The sequence below is a fragment of the Gigantopelta aegis genome, chromosome 10 (assembly GCF_016097555.1).
Source record: "Gigantopelta aegis isolate Gae_Host chromosome 10, Gae_host_genome, whole genome shotgun sequence".
Lineage (NCBI taxonomy): Eukaryota > Metazoa > Mollusca > Gastropoda > Neomphalida > Peltospiridae > Gigantopelta > Gigantopelta aegis.
The window spans coordinates 79259325-79280375 of NC_054708.1; the positions used below are offsets into that span (position 1 = coordinate 79259325).

Here is a 21051-nt window from a genome sequence, read left to right on the forward strand (position 1 = left end):
CTCTCTCTCTCTCTCTCTCTCTCTCTCTCTCTCTCTCTCTCTCTCTCTCTCTCTCTCTCTCTCTCTCTCCCTCTGTATCGCTTTTCCTCGCTCACTGTCTATTCTCTCTCTCTCTCTCTCTCTCTCTCTCTCTCTCTCTCTCTCTCTCTCTCTCTCTCTCTCTCTCTCTCTCTCTAAATGACCTCATATAAGGGGAGCTACCCCCTCTCTCACTCTCACTCTCACTTGCACTATGACTGGTATCTCAAATGGTTTCCTCTAAAGACTCCGAGTCAAAAAGTACCACATGTCTGACATCCAATAGCTGATGATTAATTAATCATCATGCTCTAGTGGTGTCATTAAACAAAACAAACTTTAATTCTCTGTCTCTCCCTCTCATTCTGTCTGTATATCTCTCTCTCTCTTTCTCTCTCACTCTGTCTCTCTCTCTGTCTCCCTCTGTATGTCTCTCTCTCTCTCTCTCTCTCTCTCTCTCTCTCTCTCTCTCTCTCTCTCTCTCTCTCTCTCTCTCTCTCTCTAAATGACCTCATATAAGGGGAGCTACCCCCTCTCTCACTCTCACTCTCACTTGCACTATGACTCGTATCTCAAAGGGTTTCCTCTAAAGACTCCGAGTCAAAAGGTACCACATGTTTGACATCCAATTTTTTTGACATCTTAATTAATCATCATGCTCTTGTGGTGTCGTTAAACAAAACAAACTTTAATTCTCTGTCTCTCCCTCTCATTCTGTCTCTCTCTCTCTCTCTCTCTCTCTCTGTCTCTCTCTCTCTCTCTCTCTCTCTCTCTCTCTCTCTCTCTCTCTCTCTCTCTCTCTCTCTCTCTCTCTCTCTCTCTCTCTCTCTCTCCCTGTCTGTGTCTCTGTCTCTGTCTCTGTCTCTGTCTCCCAAGTATTAAAATCATGTTAGACACCAAAACCCCCATAGTTTAAAATGTCCTCAAATGTCACTGAACATGCATTCCTTTTCTTTCCACATATCTTTCCTTTCCAAATAATTGTAGTTTTACCAAGTTACCAGCAAGGTTGTCATAAAGATGTCTTCACTTTGTTGACGACTTGTCTGTTTGTTTTTGTTGATTTTTTGGGTTTTTTAAAAAGATTTATTGCCCCCAGAACATAGACAGTGAACAGGTTGGGGAGCCATGGTCACTGCCTTACAAAGTACATATTTAAACAATAGTATCTAGACAAAATATGCTATTTAAATATGTTAATGCTTTCTGTGGTATTTATAAGACGGAAAGGGAGAGAGAGGGAGAGGGAGGGGGAGGGAGAGAGAGAGAGAGGGAGGGAGGGACGGACGGACGGACGAACGGACGGACGGTGGGTTTATTTACCAGTCGGCTATATGACAGAACATGATTCATTAATCATGCCTGGTAGTCTCTTGACAATTAGGACAAATTAAGCAAATGCACTGAAAGAAGCAGGCAGTATAATGGTGGTCAGTATCAGTCACTTAACCTATCTTATTTTTTTTTTCTCTAAAAATCAATGTTTCTTCTACACAATCCGCAATTTGTTATTTATGACGATGGATCGTATTTTAGTGGTAGAGTGCTCACCTGAGGAGTGATTGGTTGCAGTATGGCTCTATCTCGACTGTCAGGATCACAGGTCAATCACCATTGATTGACTACATTTTTTGCCCATTCCAAACAAGTGTCTCACATCTGGGTCCAGTTGTTCCAAGTTCTTCTTCTTTAACTTATTTCCGTGCTTATATCCAATAATGTGCTGTACAAGGCTTTATATACTAAATGTCGTTTGGTCTAATGTGCTGTACAAGGCTTTATATACTAAATGTCGTTTGGTCTAATGTGCTGTACAAGGCTTTATATACTAAATGTCGTTTGGTCTAATGTGCTGTACAAGGTTTATATACTAAATGTCGTTTGGTCTAATGTGCTGTACAAGGCTTTATATACTAAATGTCGTTTGGTCTAATGTGCTGTACAAGGCTTTATATACTAAATGTCGTTTGGTCTAATGTGCTGTACAAGGCTTTATATACTAAATGTCGTTTGGTCTAATGTGCTGTACAAGGCTTTATATACTAAATGTCATTGGTCTAATGTGCTGTACAAGGCTTTATATACTAAATGTCGTTTGGTCTAATGTGCTGTACAAGGCTTTATATACTGGTCTAATGTCGTTTGGTCTAATGTGCTGTACAAGGCTTTATATACTAAATGTCGTTTGGTCTAATGTGCTGTACAAGGCTTTATATACTAAATGTCGTTTGGTCTAATGTGCTGTACAAGGCTTTATATACTAAATGTCGTTTGGTCTAATGTGCTGTACAAGGCTTTATATACTAAATGTCGTTTGGTCTAATGTGCTGTACAAGGCTTTATATACTAAATGTCGTTTGGTCTAATGTGCTGTACAAGGCTTTATATACTAAATGCTGTTTGGTCTAATGTGCTGTACAAGGCTTTATATACTAAATGTCGTTTGGTCTAATGTGCTGTACAAGGCTTTATATACTAAATGTCATTGGAATAATGCTGCAGTTGTAACAAATAATATACCAGGCCTAAAACAGCCATGTGTTAATCCATTCTTTAGGAATCAAATGACAGAAAAAAACTTATACTCAACAACAAAAGTTTAGCAAATATCTTTTATGACGTCTAAATTTGCCATGGTTGAATAAACTTAAAAGAAAACCAGGTCCTCCTGTTTTGTTAAGGCAAAGGTTGATGAGTTTATTTTGTTTGTAGATGGTAAACATTTCAGATATGAATACTAATTAATAAAAATAGGTTAATTTATAAATGTTATGCCATTTCTTTTAACATTAGCTAAACTTTCGTTGTTGAGTATATATTTACATAATTGCTTTCTTATTCTATACTTAAAGGAAAGTTATTGTTATCTTAATTTCCATTTACAATTTTTTTTTTTAAATCATTGTTTACTTTATTCTAGGTATGAAAGACTCTTGTGAAATTGCCATATATCTTGATGTGCGAAAAGCATTAAAAGGTTTGTATGAATATTAAAAGGTTTGTATGAATATTAAATTCACCATTAGCAATGTTTAAAGGGACAGACCCTAGTTTCAACCTGTGAAAATTAACACTAAATTTAGTTAATCTACAAACCTGTAACACATTTAGATAATGTTACAATTGAGTGAAACATGAGTCTGTGACTTTGAAATAGTGAAATACCCTCTAAACATAAACTAAAACTCGATTCCATAACTGTTACCTCTCAGACGCACGTGTGTTTTTTAAAATATGAGAAATGCATTCTGTGATATTAAAAACACCAGGATGACCAAAAACACTTTGAATATATGGAAATGGATAATCTAAACAATACAATCCAAGTAAAGTATGATTTCAGTTATAAAAAAGGGCTCTACTAGTCAAAAATACTCTTTAGTGTTTAAAAACTAGGGTATGTTCCTTTAACCAAAAGAAGCTTATATTAAATTCAAACAGCTTTCAATAATTGCAAAAAAGTGAAAAATATTAATGATATATCATGTAAAAAGAATTTAGACATTTAGATTGATGAACAGGCATTTTCCATCAGCTTTTTCTGTAGTGTTTAGTCTGACCCCTCATGAGACAGTTCTGTGGTTCCTTCTGGTATTGTAAGAGGCTCCTACAACCACTCACTGCTCCCCAACTACTGGTGATTGTTATCTGCCTGCAGTGCTGTGGGTGAAACCAGCTTTATTAGTGGCAGTGGACAGAGATGCCACGTGGGTGCAGAAAAGTAGTCCGACTGCACCCTTGGAGGTGATGGTATGGACAACTCAGCTACAAGACAGAAGAAACTGACAGAACATTAAAGATACGAGTTTACATCAGTTTTTCACAAACTATAAGTCTATACATGAATGAAACTTCATTTATAGTTACACCTATGGATGTTAATCAAAGAGCATGTGAAAAAATAAAAAAACAAATTAATTAATTAAATTTTTTAAAATTAAAATACTCTTGTTTTCGCTAAATGTTAAAGTTTTGCGTTAAAGTTTTTCACAAACTGTAAGTCCTAGATCAGTGAAACATGGTTTATAGTTGTTCCTATGGGGGTAAAAAGAATTAAACATTAATTAAGTAAACATTTTTAAATTGAAATACTTTTGCATTTAATTCCATTTTTTACAAACTTTAAATCCTCGATAACCTTGTTGAACATTTAAAGCTGTAATCTGAAGTATATGTTAATATTTAAACATTTACAATAGTTCATTAGTTTTCTTCTTTTTCTTATGTTTTTTCCATTTTTTCACATAGGAATATACTTCTAGTGTAATGTAAAAACATTGAGATGAACATCTCAGGATGCAACTATCAGTAACACTAAATATGTTTATGGTGGGTGAGGTATTTGATGCTGCAGAATTCTTATTTGTAGATGGCATCAAACTTTTCAAATCAAAAAATGATGTGATACTAAGTGAAGGGATTGGAGGAGTAATCCATCCACGTTACTTCAGACAGGTTATTGACCGAAGAACAGGTAAGTTTCTAATAAATAGGAATAAAAATTAAGTACCAAACTTTACATATTTGTGAAAGACACCAACTAAAATGATATTTGAAAAAACCCAGCTTTATCACCAAATGGAGACTTAATTTTTGTGCAAACAGATCTTTTAAAAAAGACCAATCAATTTTGTCACCAAATGACTGGGTGACTCCAGAGCTGGGGATAAGCTTGTTATGTTAGATGATGTAAATCTGTTGGTGCAGGATCTGCTCTACGTCTTGTAAATGCGCTAGTCCTTGATCAGTCAATTCTAGTCCAACATTAGGCACCCATCCCTTAATCTACTTTGTCCAGTGTTGGAATCCCATAGGTCTAGATATTATCTTTCCAGAATTGCTGGAAAACTCAAGTTGGAAGTCAGTTTTAGAAAAGTGGTACTGGGAAATAACTGGGTGTTTTTGGTTGAACGATATTAATGCAAAAAAGTAAGCACTATTCAACCGATCAGACATAAACATACAATCAATTTTTTAAAAATCATAATCAAATGTTTTGGGTTTTTTACAGGTTCAGATGTATTGGGAGTCGAGCATGCTTTTCAGTCATTGAACTTACAGTGACTACTTGAAGTTCAAATGATGTTATCCTTCAGTGAAAACTGTTAAACTTTTCAAATTAAAGCACTGAGTGAGTGATTTTTCTTCCACCTACATATCTATTCTACAGTCGCAGCTAATTGACAAATCTCTGGTGAACCCTCATGGACAAAATATGTTTTGGTGAGATGGCAACCTCAGGGGTGCAGAAATGGAAAATATTTCACTAGCCGGCAGGACAAGATCCAGCTAAAATTTACTAGCCTGCCAGCGTATAACACAATATATTATTAACAATATAATATACGCCGTCTTCACTTCAAGTGGTATATATATATCAGGAATTTACCTAGGAGTTCTGTGGGTCTGAACATTCAATTATGTTTGTTCCAATAAATGAATTTAACAGTGGCTTACTGCATCATTCAGTGGTCTGAAATTTTTTCCAAAGTGTGACTTACTCGCGCTAATTTTCCCAATCCCACCAGACATGGGACCATGGTGAAAAATCCAGAATAAAACCCTATATACATTGACAAAACATTAGTAAGAACTCTTGGTAAGTGATCAACATCACGTAACAAACGAAATCAAGCCCCAAACCTTGATTGACAAATCAATAAATTGTCATATATTTTGGTAAAGACAAAGTTTTTCACGTTTCTTTTATATTGAAAGTATGATACAGTAAAATAATATTTATATATTTATGTCATGGCAACAGCTTGGTGCTGAAAAAAATAACCCTCTCGTCAAAAAATAAGTATTTTGTAAATTTTAAACTCCACAGCAGAATTATAATGTTTCTCCAGGGTGACTTAGAGTCCCTGCAATATTTTATTGTCAGAAAACCGTGTGTTATATTATTGTACATGGGTTTGACACAAGTTTTATTAGAATGTTAAATCAACAACAGAAAACTTGAATAAATGATCAAACTTTGAAACAGGCGACATTCGATTCAGGGGCAGGATTTAGCTCAGTCGGTTGAGTGCTCGTCTGAGGTGCTTGTTTATAGAAACGGTGTCCGGTTAATTTATTTCTCGTAAAATATAAGTACCAAGATAGCGAAATATACCTAAACATTCTTGATTGCAGCCACACGTTAAAAACACAGTGACTGTTTGCATTGTTGATTGTGCTAATCGGTCTTTTCATTACTACATGTAGTCGGCTATACCCTACCATACCCAACCACCCGTGTCGATTAATCCCAAGCCGACAAACAAAACAAATGAAGCTGGAACAATTAACGTGTTCACCGGTTTAGTAAGCAATTTTGTAATGACACGTGACCTGCGAAGTTTTCCGAAATTGTTTTGATCGGTCACCATTTATTGTTGTTTAAACAGATAAATATTACTAAATAACTTTTAAACACCAACATTTATTAAAGATGAACATATATATACAATTTTAATATCTTTTATTTGTAATAGCTTGTGTTAAAATGCAATATTAAACCTTTATGAAAGCGGAAATGCAGAGCACAATAATGACAATAGATCGAGTGGAGCCGTGACATCACTATTCTAACTTTACATTTCCAATAAAATGTTGACTCCTTAGATAAGCCGACCCCAGCCTTTGACTTGATAATTTTTGTATCAAAAAGTCGGCTAATACACAGCGATATACGGTAAGTGTTTCCTTATCCCAATGACTGGTATATCAAATATCATGGTATGTGCTGTCCTGTTTGTGGAAAATGCGTATAAAAGTTCCCTTGCTGGTAATGGATAAATGTAGCATGTTTTCTTTGAAGATTATATGTCAGAATCACCAAAAGTTTGACGTCCAATAGCTGATGATTAATAAATTTTAATGTGCACTAGTGGTGCTGTTAAATAAACAAAGTTAAAGTTTGTTTTGTTTAATGACACCACTAGAGCACATGGATTAATTAATTATCAGCTATTGGCCTCCGATGTCAAACATTTGGTAATTTTGACATATAGTCTTAGAGAGGAAACCCGCTATATTTTTCCATTAGTAGCAAGGAATCTTTTATATGCACCATCCCACAGACAGGCAAGCACATACCATGACCTTTGACCAGGTGTGGTACACTGGTTAGAACAAGAACAAACCCGAATGGACCTGAATGGATCCACTGAGGTTAATTGAAAGAAAGAAAGAAATGTTTTATTTAACAACGCAACTCAACACATTTTATTTACGGTTATATGGCATCAGACATATGGTTACGGACGACACAGATTTTGAGAGGAAACCTGCTGTTGCCACTACATGGGCTACTCTTTACAATTAGCAGCAAGGGATCTTTTATTTGCACTTCCCACAGGCAGGATAGCACAAACCATGGCCTTTGTTGAAACAGTTATGGATCACTGGTTGGTGCAAGTGGTTTACACCTACCCATTGAACCTTGCGGAGCACTCACTCAGGGTTTGGAGTCGGTATCTGGATTAAAAATCCCATGCCTCGACTGGGATCTGAACCCAGTACCTACCAGCCTGTAGACCGATAGCCTAACCACGACACAGACTGAGGCCTGTCCGAGTTTAATTGATTCTGCGATACAAGCACCTCAGGCAAGCGCTCAACCAACTGATGTTTGACATCCAATAGCTGATGATTAATAAATCATAATGTGCACTAGTGGTGCTGCTAAATAAAACAATGTTTAACCTCAACCAACTGATGTTTGACATCCAATAGCTGATGATTAATAAATCATAATGTGCACTAGTGGTGCTGCTAAATAAAACAATGTTTAACCTCAACCAACTGATGTTTGACATCCAATAGCTGATGATTAATAAATCATAATGTGCACTAGTGGTGCTGCTAAATAAAACAATGTTTAACCTCAACCAACTGATGTTTGACATCCAATAGCTGATGATTAATAAATCATAATGTGCACTAGTGGTGCTGCTAAATAAAACAATGTTTAACCTCAATCAAATATTCTCTTTGTTTGCCTGGTTAGTGTGAAGAAGTGATATTTATAGATACATGTATTGTCTTTTCTTCCCAGTTCTTCATTCTGTTGTCCTGTCAGACATGATTAGTATTTAGTCACTGACGTCGCCTCCTGGTAGTTTCGCTAAAATTATTCTACTGGCATTTAATCCATTGTTAGTTTTTTTCTTTCGGACAAATGGGAACATTGCATGCATGATTTTGATCTTTTTGCACATGGTTGTGAATTTGTCCAATATAATAAATTTATACATAGAAAAGTGGTATGGATGACTGTTGGTATAAGCTATAAATCAACTAATGGTTAAATACATTGTCCTAAGCATACCAAAACCCCTCCTTACACTGTGGTTTTATATAATTATATAAATAATAATTTCATATATTTACCTTTTATGACATAGCCGATGCATATTTTTGTGTTGGGTTGTCATTAAGCATTTATTCATTCATTCACCAAAATCCCCACAACCCCCTAAACTCTCTATGATAAAATAAAAACCAACCCATTTATCTGACTGAATTAAGTGCTTTGTATTAAGGTGTTAATTTGTTTAAATGTGAGAGAGGAATCTTGCTGCTGCCACATGGGTTATTCCTAGTGAATAGCAGCAAGTGATCTTTTGTGTGTCTTCACTGTCCTGAGCATGCAAAACAAAGAAAAAAGAACAACAAACAGAACAAACAGACAGACAAGAAAACGGTACTGATTCTGATGCCTGTGTTGAAAGTTCTATGGTCTAAATTGTTACCATTCCAATCAGTGCTCCGTGACTGGTAACTCAAAGGCTGTAGTATGTACTATCCTGCCTATGGAAAAGAGCATACAAGATATCCACTGCTGCTGTCTCACTAAGAGTGACACTGGGTTTTCTCGGGGGTTTTCTTCACCATATATTAGACATCAAATAGCCATATTTTAAAGTGTGTTGAGGTGTTGTTAAACAAACATTCCTATCATTTCCTTTACCTTGATAGACACAGTTTGTTTTTTCCATGTCTAATACACCAGAGGTCCCATCTTTAGGAAAAATAATGCAGAAGATTCCTTGCTGTTTGTTAGTAGGAGCAGTTAAGTGTTGAATGACACCAAACAGGAGTATAAATTTGTATATATATAATTTGAACAAACATTTGTTTACTTGTATTCTCATGATTGTATTTCTTTTCTATTTCAGGTAAGTACCACATATTTGTCACATACATATGTATGCATGATTGTCAGAAATACTGGTCTGGAACATAAGGTAAGGACGTATTTCTTGCAGGCAAAGCTTTGGATTAAAAATATTAACTTATGAAAAACATGGCCTTTGTACATACATATAGATTCAGATGATTTTAAAAATCCACATACTTATCACTGAACAAAGAGCATTATAAAAATGCTTTCACCATTTCACCATAATGATTTGTTCAGGCTTCTGCACATAATGGTTGGCACTGATTAGGCATGGCTAGCACTTTAAAAACGGCACATATTACTATATTAGGCTATAATAAACTAAATCATATATTATCATCCCCACCCAACTTGAAGATGAAGGAATGTCAATGTTTTTTTAATTCTCGTCCCAATTTGTTTTTATCCTGATGTGCAGTATTTTACGATGTTCAAAATATAAAATAAATATAAAATTTCACCTTCCAACTGGCTTTTGAAAAAAGAAGAAGATGAAAATCTATATTTTTTTTATTATGGCCTTGTCCAGAAGGGCTGTTCTGGGGGTGGGGGGTTACAATTAACTAACAAACTCTACAATACCACAATAAAACCCAAACTTTCTAAAAATTTGTGATCAATTTATTAAAAAAATAACAGCCAAATGGAAAAATTACTTCATTGCATGCACGATGTAATAACACGATTGATTTTACAAAATAATGTTTTTTCTTGTTCAGTCTGCTGAAATCAACCAAGAAATGTTTTACAACCTTCCAAGCTTATTTGGTGGAGAGGTGAAATGCACACCATAGTCAAATGTTTATTTATGTCATTCAGTCATTCATTGGACATTTACACACTAGTTTTATATAAACTATTGTTACTTGTGTGTAAAGTTAATAATTAATTTCTGTTTTGTTACTTGAGTCATTGAACAAACTGACATATACATGCTGAATGTGAACTTAATTAAAACATTATATCATATCTTGTTTTTACTGAAGACATTTAACAAACTGACATAAACATGCTGAATATGAACTTAATGAAACAAAAATGTAATTTCTGTTGTTTACTGAAGACTGACTGATATATGCTGATGTATTTTGGTGTATGCTGAATGTGAACTTAATAATTCATTTCTGTTTCATACTGAAGACATTGGCATTATACAAACTACACTGAACAACAAAAGACACACAAATTATTTATTTAGATTTCTTTAATGTATTTAATATTATTCAGTCTGAATCCCATCAGTCTTTGTGCCTATTAACATTATCAATGGCATGTGAACATATTGTAGGCCCATTTTGACAGTCTAGATTTAACCAATTAATATATCAGTCAAAAACATATAGCGGTTTGTATTAAAATATTTGCAATTCTTTTCCTGTTAAGTATTTACTGTTATCATTACTGAATGTGAACTTAATAATTCAGTTCTTTCATTTCATTTATTTTAACATATTTTCGTGCTTACACATGTATATCCAATTAAGGTTCAAGCATGCTGTGCTGGGCACACACACCTCAGCTATCTCACTTTGTTTTGTTTAACAACACCACTGGAGCACATTGATTAATTAATCATCGGCTATTGGATGTCAAACATTTGGTAATTCTGACTCGTAATCATCAGAGGAAACCTACTACATTTTTCCTAAGAAGCAAGGGATCTTTTATATGCACTTTCCCACAGATAGGAAAGCACATACTATGGGTCTTTGACCAGTTGTAGTGCACTGGAAGAAATGAGAAAAAATCAAATCAGCTGAATGGATCCACCGAGGTGGTTCGATCCTGCGATGCAAGCACCTCAAGTAAGCACTCAACCGACTGAGCTACATCCCACCCCCCTCAGCTATCTGGGCTGTCTGTCCAGGCCAGTGGGTTAATTGTTAGTGATTAGTGAGAGAGAAGAGACCTTTGTCCAGTTGTGGTGCACTGGTTGGAACGAGAAAAGCCCCAATTGACTGAATGGATCCACCGAGGTGGTTCGATCCTGTGATGCAAGCACCTCTACTGGTGCGGGATGTAGCTCAGTGGTAAAGCACTTGCCTGATGCGCGATCCATCTAGGATCGATTCCCATCTCGTTCCAGCCAGTGCTCAACAACTGGTGTAACAAAGGCAGTGGTATGTACTATCTTGTCTGTAGGATGTTGCATATAAAAGATCCCTTGCTGCTAATCGAAAAGAGTAGCCCATGAATTGACGACAGCGGGTTTCCTCTATCAATATCTATGTGGTCCTTAACCCTATGTCCGACATCATATAACCACAAATAAAATGTGTTGAGTGTATCGTTAAATAGAACATTCTTTCATTTACTGGAACAGTGATAAATGATAGTGTAAAATATTTTTAATGTCTTTATTTTTTCTGGCGAAAACAAAAAATGGGTTATGCAAAACTAGACTTGTGTGAATGACGCGCATGCAAAATATTCATTTGCGCAGTTTTCGGAGGCCTGCACCTACCCATTGAGCTGTTAAAACTCACTTTGGGTGGGAGCCAGTACCGGGCTGTGAACCCAGTACTACCAGCCTTATATGTCTGATGGCTTAAGCACGACACCATGCACTCGAGACACTGAACAAGCCGATGTACTATAGTATACACAGTAAAAGTATTTACTGTTTGATAACGGAGCATGTGCCCGTATTGATGTTTGCTGGAAATGGTAAATTGTCACATCGTGTTTTGTTCTGTTTGCGGAGCTGACTCTGTGATCAATACACAACTACCGGTTAATGTTTGACTTTCTTCCTTAACAAATAGAAAATTAATAATATAATTAAGCTAGACATGTGTAACACAAGTTGACAAATTGTAGTTACTAGTTAGGTTCTACGATACAACTTTGTTCATGTAAAAGACACAAAGGTAGTCAAAATTTTAATATTTTGGTTTGTTAAACTGTTTAATATAATTGTTGCTGTGAACTGATCATTTCTTTACAAGCCAACAAGACCTGTACACCTGAGCATAACATTTTGATAAGATTTAGTTAACTATTTTATATGCACTTTCCCTCGGACAGGAAAGCACATACCACAGCCTTTGACCAGTTGTGGTGCACTGGTTGGAACGAGTACAACCCAACAAGACTTGTACATCTGAGCATAACAGTTTGATAAAATTTAGTTAGTATTTTATATGCACTTTCCCACAGATAAAACAGCCTTTGATAGACCGGTCATGGGGCACTGGTTGCAGTTAATGGATATAATCACCTGTGACAATGTAACCTTCCATGAACAATGTCAAGGCTGTGTTAACAGCCAGAAAGAGCAGGAAATGTATACTAGACTGGTTTATGTACTTCACAAAAAGAGTCTGTCATTTAAAAAACAAAAAGATAACAGATTTTTTGTTTGTTGTTTTCCCTGCTTCTGATTCTAAACATTTACTGGCCATCACACCTCAGGCGAGTGCTTCACCACTGACCTACACCCGGTCTCCTTAATCTGGCTTCCCATGTGTACATCATCCATTATCTGTCAGGCATATGCATTATCCATCATCATTTGTTGTCTGGTATGTAACATTTGCCTTACATCAAGACAGAGGTGGGATGTATCCCAGTGGTAAAGTGCTTGCTTGATGTGTGGTTGTTCTGGGATCGATCCCTGTTGGTGGGCTCATTGGGCAGCCAGTGCACCACAACTGGTATATTAAAGGCCTTGGTATATGTTATCCTATCTTTGGGATGGTGCATATAAAGGATCCCTTGCTACTAATGGAAAAATAGTACATACCATGGCCTTTTATATACTAGTCTTGGTGTACTGGCTGGAATGAGAAATAGCCCACTGATGGGGATCGATCCTAGATTGACCATGCATAATGCAAGCGCTTTACTACTAGGCTATGTCCTATCCTAGACAGCTGAAAGCCAATGATAAAATAATTTGCTGCAGTGTCATTAAAAACAAATATTCCTTCTTTTTGCAATTACGTTTTCAAGTATGGCCTAATATTGACAGTTGTGTTAGCTATGGATGACAGTGCTTGTATTCATCTTAGTTACTTGCATCTTCATAAATCAAGGCTAATATTAGTTCCTCGTATTCAGCCTTGATACATGTCGTCAAGAAATCGTGCCACAAAATGCTTAAATTTCATTGGATGCAACACTCCTTATAGATTCCCTTGTTATTGTAAACAAAGATGGCAGCGTCAGCGTCCGTGGAAACGTATTGTGTTTGTCACAATATGTTAAAAAAAAGGTTTCGGTGGTTAATTTTTGATATTGCTTTCAAGATTGTCACATGTTATCGATGCTGTGATTAGTCAGCGATGTCATCGTGTAAGGGACATAATCGGTGTTACAAATTTTCTTCCAATAGAGGGGGCGCTAGTAGTGGATATCAGTAATCTTGACTACATGTATCAAGGCTGAATACGAGGAATGAATATTAGCCTTGATTTATGAAGATGAGTTACTTGGTAACAGATGAATCCAGATAACCCATGTTACTTGTCTGACTTGCAAATGATCATTTGTTATAAATCTTTATTCAAATGAATGCAAATGGTGTAACTGCTTGACTGTATATGTACATATATATGTGTCTACATGTGTACATATGTGTGTGTGTGTGTGTGTGTGTGTGTGTGTGTGTTTGTTTGTATGTGCATATGTGTACTTAGTACTTATGTAGGCATGTGTATACATATTAAATCATTGTTATTATGGTGACTAGTTCTTACTGTATATGTTTGATCAGGTTGCAACAAGGACTGCATGTATGTTATATTATATATAGTGTACTGAATGTTCTACAGTCACTTGTTATTGATCAAACTATTGCAACTTGCAAATACTGTGAAACCTGCTTTAGCGGTCACGTGTATAAAGAAACCAACTGTGTTAAGAAGCCACATTTTTATTCTACCAAATCATCTAATATAGTAGAAACTGACCTGTCATTTGACAGATACAATTTCTGTTTACATTAACAGATGGGATTGGTCAACAGGCATAGCCTATATAAATATCTTTCTTTACATTATACAACTGAAATATTAACTGGTCAACATAGAAAGTACAAGATATGCATTTAGTGTTGAAGAATATAAAACTATTGTATATTTATAACCTGTCAAAGTATAAATATTTGTATCTAGATTAGAACAGAGAGACAAGAAGAATAAAGGAGAAGGTGAATGGTTTTATCAGTCAAAACGTTTGCTTTCAGTCACACTTTAATGTTTAAAAATAAAACGGGAGCAAACATGGTACAGGGGTTGAAATGTTATTTTTTTACCACTATCGCAAAGGAATAGTGAATTTCAAAAAACACTATTCCATCTAAAAATGTACTATCCCTTCAATTATTAATGTACCACTAGTTTTCCTGACTGTGCTACATCGCCCTGTACAACATTGCGTAATGAACAATTATTTATATACCAGTCTATGCATTACTGCTTACTAGCTGGAATTATAAACGAACTCACTCAAAACATTAGTCTCGATCAAAAAGATGTTTATTTTGTACCGGTAAGTGCATGAGAAAGGTCTTAGTAGCGCAAGGATTTATTCTTCAGAAAAATGTAGCTGAAGAAAAAGCGTAAGCGGAATAGTCGCAGGCGATTTTCGGTATTCCGTGCTTTATTTTCACTTTCATGATTTATTATTCCGTTTAAAAATTTACTATTTGCGGAATAGTGTAAAATTCGACCCCTGTGGTATAAAACCAGGCCTCACAGGACAGTATAACGCCCTGTCTAATTATTTATTTATTTTTTAATATCAATAATAAAAACAGAACAAAAAATATGAGACATATAATTGTAAACATGAAATACATGTTTTATTAAAAACAATAACACCAAATTAAAATAAAATTTAATATGTATAGAAAGGTCAAAACCAGAGAGCAGGGGGAGTATTACTGACAGATAATAGTCTCTAGCCCCCCCCCCCCCCCATTTAGAAGCCAACACAATCACACACATTCAAACAATACCACACTACACACGATAAAAATATAAATAAATATAGGTCAAAATAACTTACGTAAAATGTCAATTTATTTATTATTAAACATATACATTAAAAAATACAATAAACCAATATATATGTACAATTTTTTAAAAATGTAATAATTTTAAAACTGGAAGAAAGGTGAAAAATAGTCTGATAGGCCAGTCAAGCCAAACGCGACAATTGCCATCAACACAGGAGCAATTTATAATAAATGGACAGTATTCTATATGCATTACCCAATAATGGGCCCATTGGGCTATTTCTTGTTCCAGCCAGTGCACCACAACTGGTATTTCAAAGGCTGTGGTATGTGCTATCCTGTCTGGGATGATGCATATAAAAGATCCCTTGCTACTAATGAAAAAATGTAGCAAGTTTCCTCTCTAAGACTATATGTCAAATTACCAAATGTTTGACATCCAGTAGCCGATGATTAATACAGCAATGTGCTCTAGTGGTGTTGTAAAACAAAACAAACTTTGAACTTTAACTTTTTAGATCAGTTTTGTTTATAAAATGTGTCATCAGAATGACATTCCCCACTGCTATGTCAAGATGACAATCCATTTTGCTGAAATCATCACCTTCACTAATTGCAAAACTGTAAACAATGCCAAGCAGCTGTTGCCAATGTAAATGTTTACATCCATTATTATCAGCTTTCTGAATATTAATTAGCTTGCATTGAAAGTTTAGACTGCTCTTCACTCTGATGAGCATCAGAGATTACACTTGGGTTGAAAACTGGTTTAGGTTTCACAAATAAAACTGGTTTAGTTTTCACAACTAAAACTGGATTAGGTTTCATAATAGATGCCTTCAACTTGGAAATTGTAGTGATATATATACAGAACTCCACATACTTTGCTTTCACTTCCTATTTATTGCATGAGTTTATTTTGTGCAAGAATGTATTCCATGACGTATGTTCTTTCGCAAAATAAACGAGTTCAATAAATAGGAAGCAAAAACAAAGTATCTGAAGTTCTGTATTTATTACATACCTTCTTTTATTTTTTACAAAAATGGTTTTTAATTTAATGTCACAACTACACTTTGTTAAATCCATGATCAATCCTCCATTCATGGATTTACTTAATGTTAAGAATCATACTCTGCTGCAGTCTTGTGTGATGTTTCTTATATGATGTGACGTAATTTGTAAATTATATATGACGTAAATAACAAAAAAGGTGCAAACTCCAGGAAAAACGGAATTCCCCATAAAAAAGTTCCGGTCCAGATCACACATATGAGATACAAGATATATTTATCAAACAGTTTGAAAAGGTCTTTATCACTATAGTAAGATTAAATTGGCATGTAATAAACTTGGTAATTTCAACATATAGTCTTACAGAAGAAACCCACTACATTTTTCTATCAGTAGCAAGGGATCATTTATATGTACCATCCCATAGTTAAGATAGCACATACCACAGCCTTTGATATACCCGTTATGATGCACTGGCTGGAATGTGAAATAGCCCAATGGGCACACCGACGGGGATTGATCCTAAACCGATCGTGCATCAGTTGAGCACTTTACAACTGGGCTACATCCCGCCCTAAGGGCATGAAATTATGGACTTAGTTTATAAATACAAGATTGACCAATAAGCAAAGATAGGTTATCAAGGCTGTCCCACTGAGTTATGTCCCGATGGGTTATCAAGGCTGTCCCACTGAGTTATGTCCCGATGGGTTATCAAGGCTGTCCCACTGAGTTATGTCCCGATGGGTTATCAAGGCTGTCCCACTGAGTTATGTCCCGATGGGTTATCAAGGCTGTCCCACTGAGTTATGTCCCGATGGGTTATCAAGGCTGTCCCACTCAGTTATGTCCCGATGGGTTATCAAGGCTGTCCCACTGAGTTATGTCCCGATGGGTTATCAAGGCTGTCCCACTGAGTTATGTCCCGATGGGTTATCAAGGCTGTCCCACTGAGTTATGTCCCGATGGGTTATCAAGGCTGTCCCACTGAGTTATGTCCCGATGGGTTATCAAGGCTGTCCCACTGAGTTATGTCCCGATGGGTTATCAAGGCTGTCCCACTGAGTTATGTCCCGATGGGTTATCAAGGCTGTCCCACTGAGTTATGTCCCGATGGGTTATCAAGGCTGTCCCACTCAGTTATGTCCCGATGGGTTATCAAGGCTGTCCCACTGAGTTATGTCCCGATGGGTTATCAAGGCTGTCCCACTGAGTTATGTCCCGATGGGTTATCAAGGCTGTCCCACTCAGTTATGTCCCGATGGGTTATCAAGGCTGTCCCACTCAGTTATGTCCCGATGGGTTATCAAGGCTGTCCCACTCAGTTATGTCCTGATAGGTTATTCAACAAAGGCTGAACACAGCACTGAAATATTATAATGATGATGTCAATGTCACAGACAGGTGGAAAGCACCGTAGTGTATGATAAATCACTTGCTGTAATAGACCAGGTATTGATTGCTCATGCAACAATTCATACAGCTATATTTAACTGGAAATGCCGACATCGTGTGACACAAAATGCCATTCTTTAGGTTGTTTTTGTGGGGTTTTCACTTAAATGAAAACTTGTCTTTTTAGTTCCACCAGCTTATACCTTTACTAAAAAGAATTCATCTGTTCATTTGTTATATGTTAATTTTTTATTTATTCATTCATTCATCTGTTCATTTATTCATTCAATCATTTGTTAATTTTTTCGACCATTAAATTTTATAAAAACTATTTTATTCATCCATTCATTGATTCTTCCATCCATCCATCCATCCATCCATTCATCCATCCATCCAATCCATCAATCCATCAATCCATCAATCCATCAATCCATCAATCCTTCAAGCCATCCATCAAGCCATATATCAAGCCATCAAGCCAGTATCTACCAGCTTTAAACCAAAGATTTGAAAAATCTGCCATCCTTGCTGGTAATGTTGAAGAGTGTAAATAGTAAAACATACTTCACACATTATGCAGGACTGACATCTGAACTCATTGTACTAAAGCAGGGAGTACAATGTAAGGGCTGTAGTCTGTTCAGTTTTTTAAAGTGGATACTGTATTATTATTTTATAAAAATAAACTTTTCTTCTATAAAAGGCAACTTCTTGTTTGTTATGCCTGCTGTTTGCATATAGTAATACGTCATCACAATACTAATTCAGTTTTCAGGTTTTCATTATACAAAACAACAACTATAATTTTAATTAGGACTTTTGTTATTTTTTTCAATTTATTTCTTTAACTATGCTCCTTTGCTTGATTGTGTTTCTGTTTATCAGAACTAGACTAACATTTGATTGCTCACAAATCCCCAAATGGAAGCTGTTTTTATAAAAGCGGCAGTAATTATTGATGATTCCTTGCTAAACTGTGATCCTAATGACATGTCACATGCACTTCTCTTTATCAGAGAACACATGAAACCATTTGACCTGGCTCAATAACAATGTATATTTAATAGCAATGTTTTGTCAGACAAAACACCACATTTCACTTATTTTATATTCATTATGTTCATGTGTATATTTATCAATGAGGTAATGTCTTTTTATCTTTAAAAATCATTACAGTATCATCTTCATTGATGATGGAGGACAGGTTTATCTTTTAAAAATCATTACGGTATCATCTTCATTGATGATGGAGGACAGGTTTATCTTTTAAAAATCATTACGGTATCATCTTCATTGATGATGGAGGACAGGTTTATCTTTTAAAAATCATTACGGTATCATCTTCATTGATGATGGAGGACTGGTTTATCTTTTAAAAATCTAAATAAAAGATTAATTTTTATGTTTTCTTGTTTCTGAATCAATGTCTTGTACTAATGTTACATTAACCAGCATATAGACGGTCATTTGTCTGTCCTTGTAGCAACGGAAGTAAATACTTGTAGGTGAGTAAGTGTCCTTGTATCAATGGAAGTAAATACTTGTAGGTGAGTAAGTGTCCTTGTATCAATGGAAGTAAATACTTGTAGGTGAGTAAGTGTCCTTGTAGCAATGGAAGTAAACACTTGTAGGTGAGTAAGTGTCCTTGTATCAATGGAAGTAAATACTTGTAGGTGAGTAAGTGTCCTTGTATCAATGGAAGTAAATACTTGTAGGTGAGTAAGTGTCCTTGTATTGGACGTAACTTCATGATTATTTCTACGGAAGAACTACAGAGGATGTGTTTTATTTGCCTTCACTCCGAGAAGCAGCTCTTGTAAATGCTATGTATCGCTATGCTATGTAAATGACAATGTAACATGAAAAGAGAAATGTATAACCATTGCCATCCATGTCTTGTTATTTAGCCGTGGACACAGGGAGGAAAGCTATGATTTAGAATGGACAAGAGATGTGATCCCAGAGGCATGAACAAAACGGCCAGCATCCATAGTGGTGGTGTAATTAAAACAGTTTTTATATCTCGCTGTGCTCCGTGAACGCTAGGCAGCAAGTTTGGCAATCATAAGCTCATTAGTCTCTAGTTAGTTTATTTGTGTTATCTCTGATAACGGTAAATACACAGTGTCTTTTACTCGGTTCATGCACTTTATTGGCTATCTGTTGCAATATCAGTCATAATGTGCATTCCATGGGTTGATCATCGCTGGAGTAATTTCATGGTTTGATCATCGTTGGAGTGTGTATGATTTCTACACATGTTCAGTGCACGTCTTATGAAATGGAATACAATATTCAAATGTTCTAAAGACATATTCTCTGGGAGTATTAAAATTTGAAATACCCTACTCATCTGAAATGTTTCCATCTGTGCTGAAAAGTAATATTCTTGGAATAACACAATTTGTGCATTCATAGCTTTAGAATGGAAATATTTAGATTTTTTTTTTAATTGGACTATTGAAGGTTTATTTTCTTGGAACATTATAATGTGCATTTAAAAATTAAAAATTAAAATATTTCAAAAGTTGGTTAATATTCCGTACATTGTTTTGAAAATTTATTTTGTAGTGGTCAATATATTGTTTTAAAGATGAATTTTCTTGGAACATTATAATGTCTGCATTTGAACATTAACATAAAAATATATCACAATTTGTTTTTGTTGGATTATAAACACATTTGTTAGTCTTCAATAGATTGTTTTGAAGATGCATTTCCCTGGAACAGTACAAATTATGCATTTGAAGATTTAATATGAAAATGGAAATATTTTGAAAATTAAATTTCATGGGACATTATAAACAAAACATTTGTTAGTAGATAATAAACTTTTATGCAGATTTTTTCCCCCCACATAACTCCAGGATTTTCATATATTGTAATACTCCTGACATTGTCTTGACAATTTAATATCTGATGGTCTTATACATTATGTATTCACTGTTTTAGTATGGAAGTATATGGGATTACTCTGCTGATTGTTGCTGGTATACATTCGTGCTGAATGTGCATGTTCTTCAAACATTACGGTTGTGCATTTCCATTGTGTACGGTTCTTTTGACGGAGATTTATGCTGTAGCAATGTTGTGATTAAGCTGACATTGTGATGTATATATACATGACACCTGAGTCCGTTACATTCACTGCAATACCTGTTGCTGTGGTGTGCAATCATGTTGGGAAGAAAGGTGTCACCAGTAATAAGTTGGATATTGATTAGGAAAAATGTTTTTTTTTTAATACAATCATTGTAAACCACATGTCTGCAGTAGGTAGGTACTTTGTTTTGAAAACTAATGCTTAGTTTCCCATACAACATTAGACATGTGTAATCTTGTGTGTATGGTTTACAATGCTAGTATGACACCATTTTGATGGAGATTCAGTTTGTTGTGAAGTTTTCATCTACATGAATTCATTATAACTACTGTTTGAATTAATGAATTCGGTACATCGGCTGAGCAGATCAAGCTAGTGCATTTCATC

At 35.5% G+C, this 21051-nt stretch overlaps 1 protein-coding gene and 1 long non-coding RNA gene across 2 annotated transcripts in view; both read left to right on the forward strand.

The window, feature by feature from the left end:
- The window catches only part of LOC121383253 (Kv channel-interacting protein 4-like), a 473604-nt gene that overhangs the window by 195820 nt on the left and 256733 nt on the right, over nt 1-21051 (forward strand). The gene's annotated exons all lie outside the window — the stretch shown is intronic.
- On the forward strand, nt 2871-6142 carry LOC121383254. The gene is made up of 3 exons (XR_005959273.1): nt 2871-2995; nt 4388-4492; nt 5030-6142. It is a non-coding gene; the product is annotated as an uncharacterized LOC121383254 (long non-coding RNA).